Genomic DNA, 26,905 nt, shown 5'->3' on the forward strand with positions numbered 1-26,905 from the left:
AAAAAGACGGCCAATTCAAATTGGAGCTTTTCTAACAATGCGGTCGAAATAAATGCAAATATTTGAGTAGATGGTAGCCAAAATCTTGTATGAAAATTTTTATTATTATCATTATTACTTGCTAAGCTACAACCCTAGTTGGAAAAGCAACTTGCTATAAGCCCAAGGGCTCCATCAGGGATTTATAAAAAAAAAAAAAAATATCTTTTTTTTTTTTTTTTATAAATGGTTATATCTGTGGACTTGGGTGCTGATCATATGTATATATGGTCAGTCTCTAGAGCATTGTCGTACTCGATAGGGCAATGTCACAGTCCCTTGCCTCTGCCATTCCTGAGCGCCCATTGTCCTGCTGGATAGGGCAATGCCACTGTCCCTTATCCTGTGAAATAATAATACCAATTCCCTAATATCGCAAGAGGGTCTGCCCCTCTCTTTTATTCTTCTCCTGTACTTCTCTTTCTCCCTATTTCCTAAATCTTTCCCATCCCGAGTACCTGCCTTTGAGCTATAAACTGGATTGTATCCAGGGGTACTCTTCCTTTCCCCATATTCCCCACTTCCCTATTCTTATTATTATTATTATCCTTGCTTCTGCCATTCATGAGCGGCCTTTAAACCTTTAAACCTCACCTAACCATTTTTTTCGTAAGACGACTGTTTTTTTTCTTTCCTTCTTTCTTTCTTCCATATCTTCTTATCCTCTCGCCAATTTGTTATTTGCTCGGCGCACCCTTAATCACGCACCAAACCTCCCGGAGGACCACTCCCCAAATCTTTCCCTTTGCAAACATTCGCCACCCATGCCCCGCCCCCTTCCCCGTGTATACCACACAAACACATATGCACACATACATACACACATTCTCTGGCTGAAGAATACACACGGGCACACTATTCTATATCTTATTTCTCTTCCTCGTGTTTTTTTTTGAAGTTTTTTATAGTTGATGTAGGATATATTTATTTTTACGTTGTTACTGTTCTTAAAATATTTTATTTTTCCTTGCTTACTTTCCTCACTAGGCTATTTTCTCTTTTGGAGCCCCTGGCCTTATAGCATCCTGCTTTTCCAACGAGGGTTGTAGCTTAAAAAGTAATAATAATAATATTAATATATAATGAATAATAATTATAATAATATTAATAATAATAATAATAATAATATAATAATATAATTATAATAATAATAATAATAATAATAATAATAATAATAATAATAATAATAATATCTAGATCCTATCCTTTTTTTCTCAGGGTTGTGTTTATACTTTCGTATGTCATCATCTATTATTAGACGTCTTCGCGGTTTCGAATGTTGCAAAAACACAGTAAATTCAATTCTTCCTAATTTCTGTTTCCCCCTAAATATACTTTGGTTTATCATTATACGGAATGATTGATTGATTGATTCGAGGTTTTCTGGCATCTTGACATCTAAGGTCATTGATATAATTTATATAAATAAAGAATAAAAGAATATTCAACTAAAACCATAAAAGTAACTATATCATTATAAAAGTTAATTAGCTTTCAGAAGACCTGCTTTTGAAATGAATCTATATATGCCGCTAGCATTGTACGACACATCATGTCCAAGAATCTTGGCAAGGATGAACCTGCCATCCTCACCTCGAGCTTCAAACTAATATCTATTCTTTAAGTTATTATAATTGGGGCATTCGGTCAACAAATGCCTCACTGTTGAAGAAGGGTTACTAAACAGTCGTCACAATATGGTTGGTGTTGGCCCTTCAGCAGAAACTCATGTGTCAACCGAGTGTGACCAACACGGAGACGACAAAGAGACGTCTCTCATTTTCGAGGCATCATGTTATACCTCCAAGGAAATATGACATTTGTTACTCTCATTTTATTGCCATCTAGGCTATCCCAGTGTTGTTGCCATTTATTGCAAAGCAATTTCTTGATGTTAGGTAGGAAATCATTACAGGGAATGGGACACCTTCTTAGCAGCAACTCGGATGCAGCATTCTTTGCCAGGATGAACCTGCCATCCTCACCTCGAGCCTCGAACAGATATTTATTTCTTTCACTGCTATATGTGGGGCATTCAGTCAACAAATGCCTAACTGTCAATGGTACCAAACAGTCGTCGCAATATGGATGGTATTAACCAGTAAGAAGATATGTAATCAAAATACGCTATGTGGGTTATACCGACATGTCGGTCATAACCCCGGATAAAAGAGATGGTCTCAGAGTAAGGTTTTAAATGACTGCCTTAATTAGAGAGAGAGAGAGAGAGAGAGAGAGAGAGAGAGAGAGAGAGAGAATGTTATTGATTCAAATCAAAATTAGCATTTGAAATTTCTGATTTTAATTCACTTGTAATTAGATGTAGCTTATTGAGAGAGAGAGAGAGAGAGAGAGAGAGAGAGAGAGATTATAGTGATCAAAACTTGAACATAAAATGACCATTTGAAATTGTGGATTTTAATTTACATATAATTAGATGTAGCTCATTGAGAGAGAGAGAGAGAGAGAGAGAGAGAGAGAGATAGTTTTATGAGTTTTGCTTTAACAGTCTAGTTCAAGCGACAACATGCATAATAAGGCACCAAAATTAAATATTAAATCAAACAATATTTAGGAAATCAAACAAGAACCATTTCAACAACAAAGTCTAGTTCTACGGTGTAAAATTTACCATTTGAAAAGGCGAATGTTTAAAAGACACCGTCTAAAATTGAAAGAGAATCAAGTGACTTGTAAGAGATGAAATGAAATCATATTGTTATTATTATTATTATTATTATTATTATTATTATTATTACTACTACTACTACTTGCTAAGCAACAACCCTAGCTGGAAAAGAAGGATACTATAAGACCCGGGGCTCCAACTGTGGAAAATAGCCTAGTGAAGAAAGGAAACAAGAAAAAATAAGATATTTTAAGAACAGTAACATTTAAAATAAATATAAGAACAGTAACATTAAAATAAATATGTCCTATATAAACTATAAACACTTTAACAAAACAAGAGGAAGAGAAAAAAGATATAATAATGAGCGAAGACTGGGTTAAAATTAAAAGAGATTATGGAATAGCAATTAATTCTTTTAAAGGTGACGATTTTACTTGAAAATTACTTACATTCAAGAAATCAATCAATATATTCGCCAGCGAAACCAAATTTCACATAAAATTCATTACTTTTTTTGAATTCTTACCGTTTTAAAGGTTTAAAGGCCGCTCATGAATGGCAAGGCATAGGGACAGTGACACTGCCCTATAAAACAGGACAATGCCCTGGAGACTGACCATATATACTCTACGTATGATCAGCGCCCAAGCCTCTCTCCACCCAAGATAGGACCAAGAAGGGCCAGGCAATGGCTGCTGATGACTCACAAGGATAGTGAGGTTGCAGAGACCAAACGAACTTTACGAGTTTGCGGGACTCGAACCCCAGTCTGACGTTTACCAGTCAGGGACGTTACCGCATCGGCCACCACAACCATAATATTACATGCACCCGACCCATAAGGTCTGTTGCAAATTATCAGTTACTCAATCAATAAAAACTATTTAAATGGCAGCTCTTCAACCTTCCTCTTTTCATTCAGGGTTGAACCGACCAAAGAGTAAGGTGTCTGGTTTCAGTTCCAATTCATCAGAATAGATACTCACCAGAACGTCAGCCGGGCAAGCCCAATCCCCAATGTGGTGCTCAGCCACAGCAGTGGCCTCCCCTGTAAACAGTTCAAATACTAGGCAAACACGTTACCGCTGTACTGGCCAAGAGGCATATATAAATTCACAAGAGTATTTTCGTTATATATTATGGCTGTCCCGGACTACCCATTGATTAAGTAACTAATTAATTAATCAATTGATTCTTTCGAGTCAATTTTATATGCTGTCCTCGGGCTGCAAGGAGGCTCAATTCTGTATAGATTTGCGGGTGTGACGGGTCGAGAAAAGGGTGGAGGCTGTTATACGGGAGCGACGAGAATACAGAACATCACTTGTTATGGTATGACACACACACACTATATATATACTATATATATATATATATATGAATATATATAATATATATACATATACATATATATATATATATATATATATAAAATGTGTTGTTAATGTTATTGGAGTCTTATCAAATGAATTTCTAGTGAACAGCGGAGTACTCCAAGGAAATGTGTTGTCACCCTATGTTGTTTATCCTCCTCATGGAATTCGTAATGCGTAGAACAGTCGGATATGGTGGAGAAGGATTACACTGGATTGGTGATAAGAATTTAGCAGACCTAGAGTACGCTGATGATGCTTTTCTTATAAATAGAACACCACAGGATTTGCAATGATTGCTTACAAGAATGCATGAAATATCACAGAAGGTTGGGCTCACGATAAATAGAAGAAACACAGATATGATAAGAACGGAATATGCAATGGAAGAATAAATATCATTGAAAGGAGAAAGGATTAATGAAGTGGAATCATTTAAGTATCTGGGAACAATGATCTCTGATACATGATCTTTAGAATTAAAGATGAATGAAAGATTGAAAAAAAGCAAATCAGAAAATGGCTAGGTTAAGTAAAATTTGGAAATCAAATCACCTGAAATTACATATAAAAATTAGACAATACATCAGTTTAGTGAGATCGGTGTTACTATATGGATACGAGTCATGGCATGACAATGAAACAATCTCCAATAGATTTAGTAGATTTGAGAACAAAGCCCTCAGAAGGATATTGGGAATTAAATGGCATGACAGGATTAGAAACGAAACTATAAGAGAGATTACTCGAGTGCCATATGTGGATGTGATGATGATGAGAGGTAGATGGTGATGGTTTGGGCATGCTCTTCACACTCCCCGAGAGAGTTTAGTTTACCTAACGTTTAGCTGGGGTCTACAAGGCACTAGATTATCTGGAAGAAATCCAGGCCTACATGGCTGAGGACTATGAAGCGTGAAGTACGAGATGGGGAATGGAGAAGTATTGATTTAAAAGCTCAAGACAGAGACGACTGGCGAATTCTAACCGAGGCCCTTTGCGTTAATAGGTGTAGGAGGAGATGATGGTGATATATATATATATATATAAAATATATATATATATATATATATATACATACATATATATATATATATATATATGAAAGGGTTTTGAAACATAAACATTTTCTACTACATTTATTGAGGAGATCAATTAAGTTTTCGTGAAACTGCCTATCAAATCATCAGGGCTAAAATATGAAAGTTAACACAAATAAATACATTAATCAGTTAAATCCCTAAAACTAAATTTATGAGGAAAGAATCGGAGTAAAATCAAAATAGAAAAAAAATGAATTAGAACTTCACTTCATGATGGAAAAGATGGTTTTCAGAAAGCTTGGTTAATCCCGGTAATAATTTTAGTCTCAACTAATGAAGCTCCTACTTTCAATCTACTTTTAATAAACATAAAAAATGCCACTAATTATATATATATATATATATATATATATACTGGATGGATGCTGTGAAGAAAGCTCTGGGTGATAGGAGGATAGATGTGAGAGAGGCAAGAGAGCGTGCTAGAAATAGGAATGAATGGCGAGCGATTGTGACACAGTTCCAGTAGGCCCTGCTGCTTCCTCCGGTGCCTTAGATGACCGCGGAGGTAGCAGCAGTAGGGGAGTCAGCATTATGAAGCTTCATCTGTGGTGGAAATGTGGGAGGTTGGGCTGTGGCACCCTAGCAGTACCAGCTGAACTCGGTTGAGTCCCTGGTTAGGCTGAAGGAACATAGAGAGTAGAGGTCCCCTTTTTTGTTTTGTTTCATTGTTGGTGTCGGCTACCCCCCAAAATTGGGGGAGGTGCCTTGGTATATGGATGGATGGATATATACTGTATATATATCTAATGTATATATATTTATCTATATATGCATATATATGTATGTCTATATATATGCATATATATATATGTATATATATACATATACATATATATATATATATATATATAAACAGTATATATATATATATATATATATGTATATATATGTTTGTGTGTGTCTATATACAGTATAAACATACGGAAAAAATAACTGATAGGAAAATTTCTTATGGTTCAAGCGTAAATGATGTTATGTAGACGTAAATTTAATATACGCCGTACGGATTCATGCTGAATGGGGTACTATAATACCACATTGACCATTATTTTCGACAGACATTTGTGAAAACTAATGCTATTTTCATCTAATATACCTTCTTAGTCTCTTATCACTTCGGCTACGAATCCATCAATGTACAACAGTGCTAGATCTCTCTATCCTAATATTGATGATAATAATAATAATAATAATGATGATGATGATGATAATAATAATGATAATAACAACAATAATAATAATAATAATAATAATAATAATAATAATAATAATAATAGTGATAATAATAATTGATAATAATAATAATAATAGTAATTATAATAATATAATAATAATAATGATAATAAAAATAATAATAATAATAATAATAATAATAATAATAATAATAATAACCTTGGTCCCCAAACCCTCCCTCCCCTTCGCCACATACATCATAACAGATGACGGTTTATTTCAGGTTGAGGAGACGTAAGCAAAACCTGTTATAAAAAAAAATGAATAAGATTAAAGTGACTGGTTTCTTTTCGGGTTCTTGGGTATCGGGTGGCGCACCCACGCCCCGAGGAACTATACAGGTGGGCGGCTTCCGAGGGAACACTGTGTATGGGTGAACTCCCAGCTGATATACTTGATACACTGTTAGTTTTCGTGGGTGTTGATTTGGTTATTTTTTTATTTTTTTTATTTTTTTTTGAAGTTTTGGTTTCGTTTACTGGTTGATTGTTGTGATTACGTCTAAAGAAATTTGGTAGTTATTATTTCAATATTGTCAATTGTGAACATGTGATATATATATATATATATATATGAATAATATATATATATATATATATATCTTAAGCCACAACTGATTCCAAAAGACTAAAGTTTATATATATATTTATATATATACATATATATACATATATATATATATATATATATATTTTTTCTTTTTTTTTAACCCACAACTGGTTCCAAAAGACTCAAGTTTATTTACACATGTTTTCAAATAGGGATTTTTTATTACATTAGATTTATTTTTTAGCCTATTCAAAGTTTCGGATTCGCTGGCCTGAATTCTAAAATATTTTCCCTATGTATAAAAGTATAGTTTATACTTTTTCATGCACTTGATACTTTTGGATTCGCTAGACTGAATTCTAAATTACTTTCCGTATGTATAAAAGTATAGTTTATACTTTTTCATGCACTTGATACTTTTGGATTCGCTGACCTGAATTCTAAAATACTTTCCGTATATATATATATATAATATATATGTGTGTGTGTAAAAATCACAGGAAAACGTGATGCTCAGATGTAGAAGAACCGCAGGGAAAATGAAAAATACGAAATATACGCTCAAGTCCTGACTAGTTTCGTGATACTTCTTCAGAGGACTGAAACTAGTCAGGACTTGAGCGTATATTTCGTATTTTCATTTTCCCTGTGGTTCTTCTGCATATATATATATATATATATATATATATATAAGTAATCACTTTCTTTAAGCGTTAATAAACCATTTTTGGTTTGAACATTGTTTAGGCTCTATTACTTAGGACGGTCTGTCCCACACCTCTAAGTAGCAGTCACGAAATTTCAATAAGTTCTAGTGTAAAATCAAATGAATGCACGAATGAATGATAATTATCTGGCATCATAACATCAATGAATAACAAAAGACAGGAACGTAGTCACTAAAATAAATCAGAGAATGATTTACGTAGATCTATAAAAACCAAATTTACGTGTACTTACCTTGACGAATTCGGGGCGTCCATACTTCAGTTGACATCAAATCTTGTAGTATCTGCAATTAGGATGAAAATCTTTATACAAAAATCTACTATCATAAAAATCCAAGGGTATATTAGCAAGAAATGTTTATAATTATAAAATCTTTATTAATAATAATTTCAATAAGTTAATTAACAATAGTAATTTTAATGATTTTATTAATAATAATAATTTTAATAAGTTCATGAAAAATAATATTAATAATTTCATTAATAATTATAATTTCAATATTTTCATTGATAATAATAATAATAATAATAATAATAATAATAATAATAATAATAATAATAATAACAATAATCATAATAATAATAATAACAACAATAACAATAATAATGATTTTGGTAATTTTAATAATAATTACTATCATGTTGTTATGTTATTAATCAACAGGGCCTACTATAGATAGCATATGCATAATAACTTTCATTGATGTGACCAACGAAACTAGTGACTGAATCTTTTTTTAATTAATTTTTTTCATTTAATTTTTATTTAAATTTTTTTTTTAAACAAATATATAATAGAAAACTTTGTATAAATGTCACTTTTAGACAGACAGCTTCATTCCCAACAGTTTAATTATTTTAAAGAGGAAGGTCTTCTTAGATAGGTCTACGAGGTAATACGCTCCTATCAATTGATTCAGAGAACGAGGTTAAACATGGCTTGTCGCTGGGGACTGGGAGGTCATTCGGCACTGAACTGTCAGACTCCGGTTCGAGACCCGCTCAAGCTCGATAGTTTCTTTAGTGTCTGCAACCTCACCATCTTTGTGAGCTAAGGATGGGGGGTTTTTGGAGAGCCCATAGGTCTACCTGCTGATTCATCAACGGCCATTGGCTGGCCTTCCCTGGACTTAGCTTGGATGTAGAGGGGCATGGGCGCTGATCATAGTCATGGGTAGTTGCCACAGCCTCTCTACCATGGTCTTCCACTGTCTTGTGTTAGAGTTCTCTTGCTTGAGGGGACACTCGGGCACACTATTCTAACTCATTTCTCTTCCTCTTGTTTTGTTCAAGTTTTCATAGTTTATATAGGAAATATTTATTTGAATGTTACTGTTATTAAAATATTTAATTTTTCCTTGTTTCCTTTTCTCACTGGGCTATTTTCCCTGTTGGGGCCCCTAGGCTTATAGCATCTTGCTTTTCCAACCAGGGTTGTAACCTATAGTCCATTTCTTTTAGCGATGCAGATTTGCACCAACTCGCAACGGTGCCCTTTTAGCTCGGAAAAGTTTCCCTGATCGCTGATTGGTTGGACGAGATAATTCTAACCAATCAGCGATCAGGAAACTTTTCCGAGCTAAAAGGCCACCGCTGCGAGTCGGTGCACATCTGCCTCGATAAAAGAAATTGGACTATAGCAAATAATAATAATAATATACGGTCGGTAGGTAGGGCATTGTCAACGTCCCTTTTAACCTTGATTGGGGGCTGTGAGACCTGGCTTTGGGTCTGGGAGCGAAGTAGTACTAAGAATTAAAAAGGTTAGAGAGGTTGGAAAGGTAACCCTATATGATTGGACGGTAAACTGAAACCAATATATTTAACTTTAATCCTTCACGGGCGATATACAAAATTAGCATATACCTTTTTAATGATAATTTTTCTCTAATGTTAATGGACACGGATCTTTGTACAATCGAAATGGGAGTTGATAACTATTGCTTTTGTTATTAGAAAATCTTTTCCCTTAAAATTGACTGGCAACAAAAATAGGACAAGAGCCATTGACACGTTTATCTGTTGAATAAAGAATGCACTATATATATATATATATATTATATACATATTTACATATATATATACATATATATATACACACACACATATATATATATATATATACACATATATATATAGATATATATTTCATTCATTATCAAGCAGATGAACGTGGCAGTGGCCCATGTCATATTTTTGTAGCCAGTCAATTTTAAGGGGAAAAGAACTCCTAATAACAAAAGAAAAAGCTTTCAACTCCCACCAGAATACAGTGAAACTACAGAACCGGATACAGAATATCCAGAGAAAATAACCAAAAACGCAAAACTCCCCATCTTGGCCGGCACTGCGAGACCCCGTGACGTCACAAGACTCCGTGACGTCAGCAAATGAAGACATTTGAATGATTTTTCTTTTTCCCGAATCCTATCCGACAAGATTAATGAAAGGTTGCGGAGAACATCTTACCACACAAACCATCTGGAACTACCTGAGTTCTGGCAGACAATAAAAAAACACCGAACTCGACTATCTGCTTAGAGATAATCTGTAAGCGCCCCGAAGATGATAAGGAGGTTTCCTTAGACGGGGGGGGGGGGGTTTGGAAGGGGCAGGGGAGAGCCTCGAGGTCTAACAAGCCCTTTACTTCAACACCCTTACCAGACTACCCCCCCCCCCTCTCATACCTTAAAGATATCATTCAACTTGCCAAGACGGATTTACAAGCTGAAAGGGCTGGCGGGGGAAAATGGTGATCTATGGCTCTGGTCTTTAATTAACGAAATGACCTGCCTTTGCTTCTGGTAAACCTTCAGCGCTGCTAACTAGGTTGTTAAGTGCCGGAACTGGCCCGGTGGCCATTTCGCATCCTGGTCAAGGAGTGGCACGAGAGAGAGAGAGAGAGAGAGAGAGAGAGAGAGAGAGAGACAGAGATTCCTTTTGTTTTTTCATTTGTATATATTAATGCTTTTTCGCCTTTTGATTTTGTCTTTGGTGTATTTTTAGTGGCATTCCTGAGAGAGAGAGAGAGAGAGAGAGAGAGAGAGATTGAGATTCCTTTTGTTTTTTCATTTGAATATATTAGTGCTTTTTCGCCTTTTGATTTATAATTTTGATACTGTCTTTGGTGTATTTTTAGTGGCATCCTGAGAGAGAGAGAAGAGAGAGAGAGAGAGAGAGAGAGAGAGAGTGATTCCTTTTGTTTTTTCATTTGTATATATTAATGCTTTTTCGCCATTTGATTTATAATTTTGATATTGCCTTTGGTGTACTTTTAGTGGCATCCTGAGAGAGAGAGAGAGAGAGAGAAGAGAGAGAGAGAGAGAGAGAGATTCCTTTTGTTTTTTCATTTGTATAAATTAATGCTTTTTCGTCTTTTGATTTATATTTTTGTTATTATCTTTGGTGTATTTTTAGTGGCATCCTGAGAGAGAGAGAGAGAGAGAGGAGAGAGAGAGAGAGAGAGAGATTCCTTCTGTTTTTTAATTTGTATTCATTACTGCTTTTTCGTCTTTTTGATTTATATTTTTGTTATTATCTTTGGTGTATTTTAGTGGCATCCTGATATATATATATATATATATAGATAGATAGAGAGAGAGAGAGAGAGAGAGAGAGAGAGAGAGAGCTTCCATTTTTTTTTTCATTCGTATTCATTACCACTTTTTTTTCCTTTTTAATTTAATATCTTTAGTCTTGAGACTTACTTGCACACAACAGGTTTGTTAGGGAAAACGTATTATGACAAGTGTTGTTGAGCACAGCCAGTGGAACTTCATATTTACCTTTTTACAGGAACATAAAAAAGGTCCCACACACGCCTGGGTCTTAAATTGTGAAGGATATAACATGTTATTGAAGGGTTCCGAGTATATTATCACTTGAGGAAATGTTAAATTTTAGCTTAGGAGTAGAATTTACCCACAGGAAATGTTAATTTTAGTTTAGGAGTAGAATTTTACCCACAGGAAATGTTAAATTTTAGCTTAGGAGTAGAAATTTACCCTCAGGAAATGTCAAATTTTAGTTTAGGGGGTAGAATTTACCCTCAGGAAGTGGCAAATTTTAATTCAGGAGTATATTTCATATTGAAAAAATTTGAAATTTTAGCTCACGAGTAGATCTATCCTCGGCAAATGTCAAATCTTAGTTTAAGAGTAGATTTTAGCCTCAGGAAATGTCAAATTTTCATTTAGGAGTAGATTTTATCCACAGGAAATGTTAATTTCTAATTTAGGAGTAGATTCTTATCCTCATGGAAATGTTAATTTTTAGTTTATGAGTAGTTTTTATCCTCTAGAAATGTGAAATTTTTATTTGGGAGTAGATTTTATCCTCAGGAAATGTTAGTTTTTAGTGTAGGAGAAGATATAATCCTCAGAAAATGTAAATTTTTGGTTTAGGAGAAATGGTAATTTTTAGTTTAGGATTAGGTTTTATCGTCAGGAAATATTAATTTTTAGCTTAGGAGTAAATTTATAATAAGGAAATGTTAATTATTAGTTTAGGAGTAAATTCTATCCCCAGGAAATGTTAATTTTTAGTTTAGGAGTAAATTTCATCCTTAAGAAATGTCAAATTTTCATTTACGAGTAGACTTTATCCTTTAGGAAATGTTTATTTTTAGTTTAGGATTAGATTCATCATCAGGAAATGTTCAATTTTAGTTTAAGAGTAGACTTTATCCTCAGGAGATGATTTTTAGTTTAGGAGTAAACTTTATCCTCAGGAAATGTCCATTTTTAGTTTAGGAGTAGATTTTATCTTCAGGAAAAGTCAAATTTCAATTTATGAGTAGATTTCATCCTTAGGAAACGTTAAATCTTAGTTAAGGAGTAGATTCTATCCTCGTGAAATGTTTATTTGTTGTTGTTGTTGCATAGATTAACACCAGAGTGAATGTTTTTGTTTCAATCACCTTATGTCACGATCAATGATTGAATGAATAAGATGACATAACGCGTGATCTATACAAATAGTATTCCCTTTAAACAATATCTTGGCATTTGTGATTACTAAGAATAAATTACTTGCTTTGTTTTCTTTAGGGCTTTACTCACGATGCCTTTATATTGTTATAGCTCTGCATATATAATTACATAGAGTGGAATATATATATATATATATATATATACAGATATATATATATATATATATATACAGGGTGTCCCATATTTTTTTCCTTTTTTAGTACAGTGTCTCCCGTATTTTTTTTTTCTTTTTTGGTACAGGGTGTCCCGTATTATCTTTTCTTTTTTGGTAGAGGTTTCCCGTATTTATTCATTTATTTGTTTTATTTATCTATCTTTTTCTTTTTGGTAGAGGTTCTCCCGTGTTGTTGACATTTTTGAATCCCATTTAAGACTCGAATTATCAAATGCTGTGGGCATATGGGATGTCCCTTTTATGTAGGTAATGTGGTTCAAAGGTATTGTCATCTTTAATTTCCTTTCCTCTTTGTAGGTCATGGGTTTGTGGACTTTAAAATGTCAGATGGGAAGCTGTATGGGAAATGCTATGGCACTACAGATGACTATATATACATGTGTATATATATATATATATATGTGTGTGTGTATATATATATATATATGTGTATATATATATATATATATATGTGTGTATATATATATATATATGTGTGTGTGTGTATATATATATATATGTGTATATATATATATATATATATACATATATATATATGTGTGTGTATATATATATATATATATATAGATGAAAAATTATAATTCTTAAAAACCCAAGAATGGTATTTCCTTTAAATATTTACAGGGCTAAGAGTATGTACTTCTCTCTCTCTCTCTCTCTCTCTCTCTCTCTCTCTCTCTTTATATACCTGTAGATAACATGAATAAACATATATAACAATTACGACCGCTTAAAAGTGAATATTAAATTAACAAATCGTAAAACAGTCCCCCATTTCGCTTTCTTTATTCTTCCACAGCTCTTAATCAGTCACGTACATGCCGTTGTTCAAGAATTACCAATCAGGTAAATTGAATTATTCTGGTATCATCAATCCGCTATAAACACTTGTTAAGGTGACATCAATCAGGTTAATTCATCTTTTCAGATATTAGCAATCAGGTAAATATATTGGTCCAGATATTATCAATCAGGTAAATATATTGGTCCAGATATTATCAATCAGGTAAATATATTGGTCCAGGTATTACAAATCGAGTTAACGGCTTTGTACAGTTATTAACAATCAGGTAAATATATTAATTCTTGTACTATCAAGCTGGTACAATTCTCTATTCGCCAATCAGGTAAATGCATTGTTCCGGTATTACAAATCATGTGAATGTATTTGTGCAGGTATTATCAATCAGGTAAATACATTTGTTCAGGTACCATCAATCAGCTAAATGTATTTTGTTCAGATATTAACAATCAGGTAAATACATTTGTTCAGGTACCATCAATCAGCTAAATGTATCTTGTTCAGATATTAACAATCAGGTAAATATATTTGTTCAGGTACCATCAATCAGCTAAATGTATTTTGTTCAGATATTAACAATCAGGTAAATACATTTGTTCAGGTACCATCAATCAGCTAAATGTATTTTGTTCAGATATTAACAATCAGCTAAATACATTTGTTCAGGTACCATCAATCAGCTAAATGTATTTTGCTCAGATATTAACAATCACGCAAATGCATTAGTTTAGGTGTTATCAATCAGATAACCGTATTTTTTCAGGTACTGCAAATTAGATAAATGCATCCGTTCAGGTATTACAATTCAGGTAAACGTATTTGTTCCGGTACTACGAATTATATAAATGCGTTTGCTCATGTGTTATCAATCAAGTAAATGTATTTGGCCTGGTATTAGCAAACGTCTTTTTTTAGTTATCATCAACCAATTAAATGCATTTGTTCAGGTATTGTCAATCAGGCATATACAATTGTTCAGGAATTATCAATCAGGCAAATGCAATTGCTTAGTTATTCAGGTATTATTAATCCGGTAAACACATTTGTTCATGTATAATTAATCTTGTAAATAAATTTGTTCAGGCACTAACAATCCTGTTTACATATTTGTTCAAGTATTATCAATCATGTAAATGATTTTGTCCAGGTATTATCAATCAGATAAATGCACTTGCTTAGTTAATCAGGTATTATCAATCCGGTAAATACATTTATTCAGGTATTAATCTCGTAAATAAATTTGTTCAGGCATTAGTCATCCTGCTAATACATTTGTTCAAGTACTATCAGCCATGAAATTGATTTTCTCCCGGTATTATCAATCCGATAAATACATTTGCTCTTTTAAAATATTATCTCATAAATGTGAACCAAGTTCGACCTCTGTCTTCTATCAACATTCTCTAGACACCACTGAGCAAAGTCAATGTTGCACCGACAAAATCATCCTTCAGATGATTACGTGCTTTGAAATACTCGGGTATATTACCCCTAATTTGTCAATCATCTCAGTCAGAGCCAGGAGTAAATCATCTCTTGCTTCTTTTCTTACTGGAATCGAAGCAATGGCATCTCAAGGGCTTCGTTCTTGTCTCTTCTTCATTAGTTTTTCTCCTCAGCTTTCATTTTCTTGACCTTCAGGAATAAATCCGTCTTCGATTCATATTCATTTGTGACGTTTTAAGGCCAAAACATAGATCTTGTTGGTGTACTTATCGTCATCATCATCATCTCCTCCTACGCCTGTTGACGCAAAGGGCCTTGGTTAGTCGTCTCTATATATTATCATCATCCGTTACTAGTCCACTGCACGACGAAGACCTCAGACATATCGTTCCACACGTCTCTGTTTATGGTTTTTCCATAGTAGTCTATATCATATATATATATATATATATATATATACATGGTTTCCAGCCGAAAAGGTGGGGGTTCGAATCTCCACCCGGCCAGAAGCTGTTACCACAAAATGAATTCCAAGTGGATATATATTCCCAAGATAGAATTCGGTATTAAATGCCATTCGTGGGTGATATTTACATTGATTGAAATCACGTGGGCTTGTGATATATATATATATATATATATATATACATATACATATACATATCCTCTAACCTGTGATCTCTCATTCATCAGGATATTCCCTTAATGATAAATATATTTGCTATGCCACGTCGAACCTGTCTAAATAGTCTAATGTATATATATATATATATATATATATATATTATTACTTGCTAAGCTACAACCCTAGTTGAAAAAGGAGGATGCTATAAGCCCAGAGGCCCCAACAGACAGTGATGAAAGGAAACAAGTTAAAATGAAATATTTTAAGAACAGTAAAAAAACATTGAAATAAACATATCCTATATAAACTATCAAAACATTAACAAAACAAGAGGAAGAGAAATTAGATAAAATAGTTGGCACGTGTACCTTCAAGCAATATATATATATGTATATATATATATATATATATATGTATATATGATTAATATATATATATATATATATATATACACATATATAGATATTTATATATATATATATATATATGTATATATATGTATATATATATATATATATGTATATATATACATATATATATATATATATATATATACATACATACATACATAAAAGCATATGCAAATAAAATAGAAAAACTACAAAACCACCCTCTCTTCACCCCCCCCCCACAGAGTTGACCATACCCCCCAAAAAAATAAAACCTTTAAGAAACAAAACTCACTCAATAAATAAACGACAGCGCCTCGCCATTTGGCTTGACTTACGCGAAACAAGGACAGAGATAAGGACAAGGATAAGGACAAGGATACCATTCCATCCTTCAGATTCCGCTGGCAAACCTAATTCGGTGTCCTTGAAGTTCTTGAACCCCTCTTTTGGAAAACCCCAGGACCGATGAGCTTCTTACACAACATTTATTTGTAAATTTACTTTTTTTTCTTAATTTGGAGGTACCCATTATTATTATTATTATTATTATTATTATTATTATTATTATTATTATTATTATTATTACTTGCCATTACTATTATTATTATTATTATTATTATTATTATTATTATTATTATTATTATTTATTATTATCATTAGTATTATTATTATTATTACTTGCACAGTAATCTATCTTATTTCATTTCCACTTATTTTGCTAAAAAGGTGTTATAGTTTATATAGGGAATATCTATTTTGGTGTTGTTGTTGATCTTAAAATATTTTATTTCCTGCTTCCTGCTTTTCCAACTAGGGATGTGGCTTGGCAAGTAATAATAATAATAATAATAATAATAATAATAATAATAATAATAATAATAATAATGATGGCAGGTAATAATAATAATAATAATAATGATAACAATAATGATGGCAAGTAATAATAATAATAATAATAATAATAATAATAATAATAATAATAATAATAATGATAACAATAATGATGGCAAGTAATAATAAAAATAATAATAATAATAATAATAATAATAATAATAATAATAATAATAATAATGGGTACCTCCAAATTATGAAAATAAAAGTAAATTTACAAATAAACGTTGTTTATCGTTCATAATAACCTTAATCAAATAATTAAATAATCTCAACCTATACGGGAAAAACTACAGCAAAAGCCCGTGCTTGCCTGCAAGAGCCCGTGATTGGCCGCAAGTGCCTGGCAATCTACAAAAACAACACCAAGAGAGATGAAGTTTATACACAATTCCTAGATGATCCTATTCCCCCGAAATTTGCAGAAGAAGAAAAGGGAAGAAATAGTCGCCATTGTAAGAAGAACGAAATGTCTTTTGCGATCGTTGCCAGAAATACCTTTTTTATCTTACAGCTGTTTATCTCCGAGGCGAAGATACGTGCGTTTCCTCTCCCCTCTTATCTATGAGTTTGTGCTAAATACGTCACCGAAATGAACTGATTACAACGTTGCATATTTTTGTGAATTATTTGCAAAGACGCCTCGTTATTTTTACTCTCGTGTTTAGCTTATATTTACGGTCTTGCGCTTAGATACACATTCGTGGTGTTTAGATGTATATGCTATGTCTTTGCGCTTACGTAATCAAGCAACAGTGTTCCGCCAAAAATAAATGGAATATTATGAAACCAAAGAAGAGAGAGAGAGAGAGAGAGAGAGAGAGAGAGAGAGAGCAAAGAATAGGTTAGTAAAAACTGATTTCATTGAATAAATTGAAAAATAAGTCGAGAGAGAGAGAGAGAGAGAGAGAGAGAGAGGTATTATTAAAAACTTATTTCTTTGTATAAATTGAAAAGTCCTGAGAGAGAGAGAGAGAGAGAGAGAGAGAGAGAGAAGGCTAGTAAAAATTTATCTTTGTAAAAATTGAAGAAAGTCCGAGAGAGAGAGAGAGAGAGAGAGAGAGAGAGAGAGATTAGTAAAAACTTATCTGCATAAATTGAAAAGTCTTGGGAGAGAGAGAGAGAGAGAGAGAGAGAGAGAGAGAGAGAGATTCTACATCCTAGATCGGGGTTGGTTAAAGAAAATGCTAATATTCCTTCGTGTTTCCCTTCGTCCCCTTACAATGACTGAAACCACCAGCTCAGGAAACCTCTACGGTCTAAAGAAATTCCTAATGTGACCAAGTAAACCATACACTCGCCTCCAGCAGTATCTAAACACCGCTGGAAAACGGATGAGCAGTAGTTCCAGACGAAGTTTAAAGTATTATTATTATTATTATTATTATTATTATTATTATTATTATTATTATTATTATTATTATTATTAGAATTTTAAGGTCCGACTCTGTTATTACATCTTAAAATTCTGAAAAATTTGAAAAAGGATAAAAAATTATTATTATTTTCATTATTAATTAATAATAATAATAATAATAATAATAATAATAATAATAATAATTATCATTATTATTATTATTATTATTATTATTATTATTATTATTATTACTAGCTAAGCCACAACCCTAGTTGGATATGCAAATTGCTATGAGCCAAATGGCTCCAAGAGGGAAAAATAGCCCAGTGAGCCAAAGAAATAAGTAAATAAATAAACGACATGAGAAATAATGAACAATTGAAATATTTCAAAAACAGTAACAACAGCAAAACACATATTTCATATATAAACTATAAAAAGAGACTTATGTCAGCCTGTTCATCATAAAAACAATTGCCGCAAGGAATATTCCCAATTGCGTTTCAGACCGTTTCATAAGACAACCGGGGTGAGCCGTTTAAAAGGTGCTCATGAATGGCATAAGTAAGGACAATGCCCTAAAGGTTTAAAGGTCGCTCATGAATGCCAGAGGCAAGGGAGAGTGACATTGCCCTAGCAATCAGGACAATGCCCTAAAGACTGACCATATATTATATGATCAGCGCCCAGGGAGGGCCAGACAGTGGCTGCTAATGACTCAGCAGATAGACCTATAGGCTCCCCCAAACCCCCAAACCTTAGCTCACAAGGATGGTAAGGTTGCAGACACTAATGGCACTAACGAGGCTGAGCGGGACTCAAACCCAGCACTGGCAAACACCAGGCAGAGACGTTACCAATCAGGCCACAGACACCGATCATACATGCATATGATTAGCACCCATGCCACCTCTACATACAAAGTTAGGACCAAGGAGGGCCAGGCAATGGATGCTGATGACTCACTCTTAGACCTATAGGCTAACCTAAACCCCCCCCCCCTCATTCTTAGCTCACAAGGAGGGTGAGGTTGCAGCGACCAAAGGAACTAACGGATTTGAGCAGGACTTAAACCCCAGTCTAGCGATTACCAAGCAGAGACGTTACCAATAAGGCCACCACAACCCTAAATTAGCTTTAATTTTAAATGTTTGGTTATTCTACGAGGTATGAGCCTCCCTGATTTACTCTCGTGGAAAGATGGAAAACAGTTTGTGTGTCATTAACGGATTCCGAACGAATTAGGAAAAAGGTTTAATTTCCCGATGGGAAAAATTAAATTACTAAGATGATTTTTAAGTGTTTCAACACTGTTATTATGTGAATGTCATTGTCTGTTTTCTCATAATGTGAATTAGCTTATTACACATAATGCAGTGTTGAAAAGATTCTTAACATTGCAAAAAAAAAAAAAAAAAAGAATGAAAAAAAAAACATTTTTTTATGTAGTTCCTTGGTGTTAAATGAGTTGTTTGAAAACTGGTTATGGGGCTTAGAAACTTCTTCGTGAAAACTACTGGCGAAAAAGAAACATCATTCTACAAATACTTATGACGAAGTTTTGCAAACATCTCACTTTAAACTTCTGAATATCAGTTACACTATGTTATTATCTTCGTGAATATCCACGCGACATAAGGTGCTGTAATTTTGAAATTCTGGAATTATTATTATTATTATTATTATTATTATTATTATTATTATTATTATTATTATTAATTGCTAAGTTACAACCCTAGTTGGAAAAGCAGAATGCTATAAGCCCAGGGGCCCTAACAGGGAAAATAGCCCAGTAAGGAAAGGAAACAAGGAAAAGTAAAATATTTTAAGGACAGTAACATTAAAATAAATAATTCCTATATAAACTATACATAATTCAACAAAACAGGATGAGAAATTAGATAAAATAGTGTGCCCGAGTGTACCTTCAAGCAAGAGAACTCTTACCCAAGACAGTGGAAGACCATGGTACAGAGGCTATGGCACTACCCAAGACTAGAGAACAATGGTTTGATTTTGGGGTGTCCTTCTCTAGAAGAGCTGCATACCATAGCTTAAGAGTCTCTTCTACTCTTACCAAGAGGAAAGCAGCCACTGAACAATTGCAGTGCAGTAGTTAACTCCTTGGGTGAAGAAGAATTGTTTGGTAACCTCAGTGTTATCAGGTGTATGCGGACTGAGGAGAACCTGTAAAGAATAGGCCAGACTATTCGGTGTATGAGTAGGCAAACGGAAAGTGAAACGTAACCAGAGAGAAGGATCCAATGTATTGTTGAAATTATAACAAACAGTGGGTGATCCGTACTTGAAATCATAACGAACAATCACGTGGTTTCAAGAACCATCATAGATTGATGAACAATGACGCTGGCAACTCAAAGGATTTAGGAAGACAAGGGAAAGAAAGGCGTAAATTGGTGAAGAGTTTTAGAATTCCAGAGGTCAAACCCTTCGCATTTTCTTCAGTGTCTTTGTTAGATTCCTCAGGTAAATAATGCATTTTCTAGAGTTAATATGTATGAACATATCAACACCATCGAGGTTACTTTGTTCATCATCATTGTTATGTAATTAGATTTTCAATGACTACGAACATGGGCAATCTCGATAAACACCGAGAATAAGCTAGTTATTATTATTATTATTATTATTACTTGCTAAGCTACAACCCTAGTAGGAAAAGCAGGATGCTATACGCACAGGGGCTACTACGGGGAAAATAGCCCAGTGAGGAAAGGAAAAAAGAAAAAAGAAAATATTTTAAGAAGAGTAACATTAAAATAAAGAGAGGTATATTAATATAAATATCTCCTATATAAACTATATAAACTTTAACAAAACAAGAGGAACAGGAATTAGATAGAATAGTGTTCCTGAGTGCAGCCTCAAGCAAGAGAACTCTAACCCAAGACAATGGAAGACCATGGTACAGAGGCTATGGCACTATCGAAGACTAGAGAACATTGGTTTGATTTTGAAGTGTCCTTCTCCTAGGAGAGCTGCTTACCATAGCTAAAGAGTCTCTTCTACCCTTACCAAGAGGAAAGTGGCTAATCTAATGATACCTATCAGACAGTCTGATAATCAAAGGAAATTATGAATATCATAAAAAATATATAAATAAAATCTAAAGACGCATACAAGTTTAAAGGTTTAAAGTCTGCTCATGAATGGTAGAGGCAAGGGACAGAGACATTGCCCTAGCAAGCAGGAAAATGCTCTAGAGACTGACCATATATTATAGATCAGCGCCCAAGCCCCGTCTCCACCCAAGCTAGGACCAGAGAAGGGCAGGCAGTGGCTGCTGATGACTCAGCAGATAGACCTATAGGCTCCCCCGAACCTCACAACCTTAGCTCACAAGGATGAAAAGGTTGCAGATACTAAAGGCACTAACGAGTCTGAGCGGGAATCGAACCCCCGTTTGGCAAACACTAGGTAGAGACGTTACCAATCAGGCCGCATATTTAAAACATAAACAGCAACCTAGCACGTACTCAAACAAAAAAAAAAAACATGCGTAAGTTAATGTACAAGAAGAAACGTTCATAGCATAGGCGAGCATTTTATTGCAAAAAAAAGAAAAAAAAAAAAAAAAAAAAAAATTTACCACATCATCATCATAATAGATAAAACTCCGACTGGAATAGGATAACCTGCAGGATGTGGGAAATGTCAAGTAATCAGCTGATTTCTTCGATTGTAAACAAAGCCGTGTTTACAGAGTCACTGCCACGAATTATGTACCGCAAATCACCTTTTAGAATCCCATTAATGTCCGCATAACCATTTTTCTCTGAGCCACATCTGAGGAACACCTGACAGGACTCAGTAAAAAGAAGTTAAGGTCTTTTGTGAGGAAGGGGGAGGGGGAAGCATACGGTGAGGGGAGAAAAGTGAGGAGTAGGGCAGGAGGGGGGGGGGGGGAGGAGAGAAAAATAAGCAGGATAAGAGCTTTATCTCGGACCTAGACATCGTTTTTTCAGTCTCGCTAAATTACCGAAATCCGGGTACATTTCGGAGCTCGTTGTTGGGTCCCAGAATCCTATACAACAGATAGCAACAGAAGAAGCAGTTGGTGTGTGATAAAACGTTGGGGTATCCAGTAATAAACAGAGGCTTTTATATATATATATATATATATATATATATATATATATATATATATATATATATATATATATATATATATATATACACAAACACACATTGGTATACTTGTAGTCTTTGTGAAATATACATACAGTATACTGTATATTCAATAAAAAAAATCAATTCTGCTTATAAATCATGCACTCACCTACACACATCAACATATATACTTAAATACACACACATACACACACACACGCATATATATGAGTGTATATATATATATATATATATATATATATATATATATATATATATATATATATATATATATATATACATACACACGCATATATATTTTGAGTGTATATATATATATATATATATATATATATATATACACGCATATATATTATATATATATATATATATATATATATAATATATATATATATATATATATGTGTGTGTGTGTGTGTGTGTGTGTGAGTGTAAGATATGAGTGATGTATCGACTAGATCAAACTCAACAACCTGACAAACAGAAACGTCTTCACCAACCACAACAATAAATCTCCTCTCTCTCTCTCTCTCACTCTCTCTTGACGACATTCCCCGTTCCAACAAAAGCCTCCATTTGAAGGGGGGGGGGGGTTATAATCTCTCTTCACCTGAAGCTGATTCACTAGCGAGCAATTAGTTCCAAAGGTCATCATCATTATATCTCTAAAGTATTGTTCCACGGTCTAACAAGGGGATATGTAAATTCAGCCTACCCCTAACCCCCCTTTACAACCTATAAGGATATTCTTAAGCACTGCCGTACTTAGCCTAAAACGGCTTAACGGCAGTATCCAAGCACATTCCCTCCGCATTCCTAGAATGTAGTGTATCAGCGCATTGCTAGAATGTAGTGTATCAGCGCATTGCTAGAATGTAGCGTATCTGCGCATTCCTAGATTGTAGCGTATCTGCGCATTCCTAGAATGTAGCGTATCTGCGCATTCCTAGAATGTAGCGTATCTGCGCATTCCTAGAATGTAGCGTATCTGCGCATTCCAAATTGGAGTGCATCTGCGCATTCCTAGATTGTAGCGTATCTGCGCATTCCTAGAATGTAGTGCATCTGCGCATTCCTAGAATGTAGTGTATCAGCGCATTGCTAGAATGTAGCATATCTGCGCATTCCTAGATTGTAGCGCATCTGCGCATTCCTAGATTGTAGCGTATCTGCGCATTCCTAGAATGTAGCGTATCTGCGCATTCCTAGAATGTAGCGTGTCTGCGCATTCCAAATTGGAGTGCATCTGCGCATTCCTAGATTGTAGCGTATCTGCGCATTCCTAGAATGTAGTGCATCTGCGCATTCCTAGAATGTAGTGTATCAGCGCATTGCTAGAATGTAGCATATCTGCGCATTCCTAGATTGTAGCGCATCTGCGCATTCCTAGATTGTAGCGTATCTGCGCATTCCTAGAATGTAGCGTATCTGCGCATTCCTAGAATGTAGCGTGTCTGCGCATTCCAAATTGGAGCGCATCTGCGCATTCCTAGATTGTAGCGTATCTGCGCATTCCTAGAATGTAGTGCATCTGCGTATTCCTAGAATGTAGTGTATCAGCGCATTGCTAGAATGTAGCGTATCTGCGCATTCCTAGATTGTAGCGCATCTGCGCATGCCTAGAATGTAGCGTATCTGCGCATTCCTAGAATGTAGCGTATCTGCGCATTCCTAGAATGTAGCGTATCTGCGCATTCCAAATTGGAGTGCATCTGCGCATTCCTAGATTGTAGCGTATCTGCGCATTCCTAGAATGTAGTGCATCTGCGCATTCCTAGAATGTAGTGTATCTGCGCATTGCTAGATTGTAGCGTATCTGCGCATTGCTAGAATGTAGCGCATCTGCGCATTCCTAGAATGTAGCGTATCTGCGCATTGCTAGATTGTAGCGTATCTGCGCATTGCTAGAATGTAGCGCATCTCCGCATTGCTAGAATGTAGCGTATCTGCGCATTGCTAGATTGTAGCGTATCTGCGCATTGCTAGAATGTAGCGTATCTGCGCATTGCTAGATTGTAGCGTATCTGCGCATTGCTAAAATGTAGCGTAGCGTATCTGCGCATTCCTAGAATGTAGTGTATCTGCGCATTCCTAGAATGTAGCGTATCTGCGCATTCCTGGAATTTAGCGTATCTGCGCATTCCTAGAATGTAGCGTATCTGCGCATTCCTGGAATGTAGCGTATCTGCGCATTGCTAGAATGTAGCGTATCTGCGCATTCCTGGAATGTAGCGTATCTGCGCATTCCTAGATTGTAGGGTATCTGCGCATTCCTGGAATGTAGCGTATCTGCGCACTGCTAGATTGTAGAGTATCTGCGCATTGCTGGAATGTAGCGTATCTGCGCATTCCTGGAATGTAGCGTATCTGCGCATTGCTGGAATGTAGCGTATCTGCCCATTCCTAGATTGTAGCGTATCTGCGCATTGCTGGAATGTAGCGTATCTGCCCATTCCTAGAATGTAGCGTATCTGCGCATTGCTGGAATGTAGCGTATCTGCCCATTCCTAGAATGTAGCGTATGTGCGCATTCCTGGAATGTAGCTTATCTGCGCATTCCTAGATTGTAGCGTATCTGCGCATTCCTAGAATGTAGCGTATCTGCGCATTTCTAGAATGTAGCGTTGCTAGAATGTAGCGTATCTGCGCATTCCTAGAATGTAGTGTATCTGCGCATTGCTAGAATGTAGCGTATCTGCGCATTCCTAGAATGTAGTGTATCTGCGCATTGCTAGAATGTAGCGTTGCTAGAATGTAGCGTATCTGCGCATTCCTAGAATGTAGTGTATCAGCGCATTGCTAGAATGTAGCGCATCTGCGCATTGCTAGAATGTAGTGTATCTGCGCATTCCTAGAATGTAGTGTATCTGCGCATTCCTAAAATGTATATCTACGCATTTCAAGAGTATTGTTACAACTCATCTGCTGAAACTGCAGAAAATATCACTGTTGGGTGACAAGTGCTCATGTCGAAAGGGCATTGCTAGATTGTAGCGTATCTGCGCATTGCTAGAATGTAGCGTATCTGCGCATTCCTAGAATGTAGCGTATCTGCGCATTTCTAGAATGTAGCGTTGCTAGAATGTAGCGTATCTGCGCATTGCTAGAATGTAGCGTATCTGCGCATTGCTAGAATGTAGCGTTGCTAGAATGTAGCGTATCTGCGCATTCCTAGAATGTAGCGTATCAGCGCATTGCTAGAATGTAGCGTATCTGCGCATTCCTAGAATATAGCGTATCTGCGCATTCCTAGAATGTAGTGTATCTGCGCATTCCTAGAATGTAGTGTATCTGCGCATTCCTAAAATGTATATCTACGCATTCCTAGAATGTAGTGTATCTGGCATTCCTAGAATGTAGTGTATCTGGCATTCCTAGAATGTAGTGTATCTGTGCATTCCTAGAATGTAGTGTATCTGGCATTCCTAGAATGTAGTATATCAGCGCATTCCTGGAATGTAGTATATCTGGCATTCCTAGAATGTAGCGTATCTGCGCATTCCTGGAATGTAGCGTATCTGCGCATTGCTAGAATGTAGCGTATCTGCGCATTCCTGGAATGTAGCGTATCTGCGCATTGCTGATATGTAGCGTATCTGCGCATTCCTAGATTGTAGCGTATCTGCGCATTGCTGGAATGTAGCGTATCTGCGCATTCCTAGAATGTAGCGTATCTGCGCATTACTAGATTGTAGCGTATCTGCGCATTGCTGGAATGTAGCGTATCTGCCCATTCCTAGAATGTAGCGTATCTGCGCATTGCTGAAATGTAGCGTATCTGCCCATTTCTCGAATGTAGCATATCTGCGCATTCCTAGAATGTAGCGTATCTGCACATTTCTAGAATGTAGCGTTGTTAGAATGTGGCGTATCTGCGCATTCCTAGAATGTAGTGTATCAGCGCATTGCTAGAATGTAGCGTTGCTAGAATGTAGTGTATCTGCGCATTGCTAGAATGTAGTGTATCTGCGCATTGCTAGAATGTAGTGTATCTGCGCATTGCTAGAATGTAGCGTTGCTAGAATGTAGCGTATCTGCGCATTCCTAGAATGTAGTGTATCTGCGCATTGCTAGAATGTAGTGTATCTGCGCATTTCTAGAATGTAGCGTTGCTAGAATGTAGCGTATCTGGGCATTCCTAGAATGTAGTGTATCTGCGCATTGCTAGAATGTAGCGTTGCTAGAATGTAGCGTATCTGCGCATTCCTAGAATGTAGTGTATCAGCGCATTGCTAGAATGTAGCGTTGCTAGAATGTAGGGTATCTGCGCATTCCTAGAATGTAGTGTATCTGCGCATTGCTAGAATGTAGTGTATCTGCGCATTGCTAGAATGTAGCGTTGCTAGAATGTAGCGTATCTGCGCATTCCTAGAATGTAGTGTATCTGCGCATTCCTAGAATGTAGTGTATCTGC

This window comes from Palaemon carinicauda, chromosome 15 (assembly GCF_036898095.1).
Source record: "Palaemon carinicauda isolate YSFRI2023 chromosome 15, ASM3689809v2, whole genome shotgun sequence".
Lineage (NCBI taxonomy): Eukaryota > Metazoa > Arthropoda > Malacostraca > Decapoda > Palaemonidae > Palaemon > Palaemon carinicauda.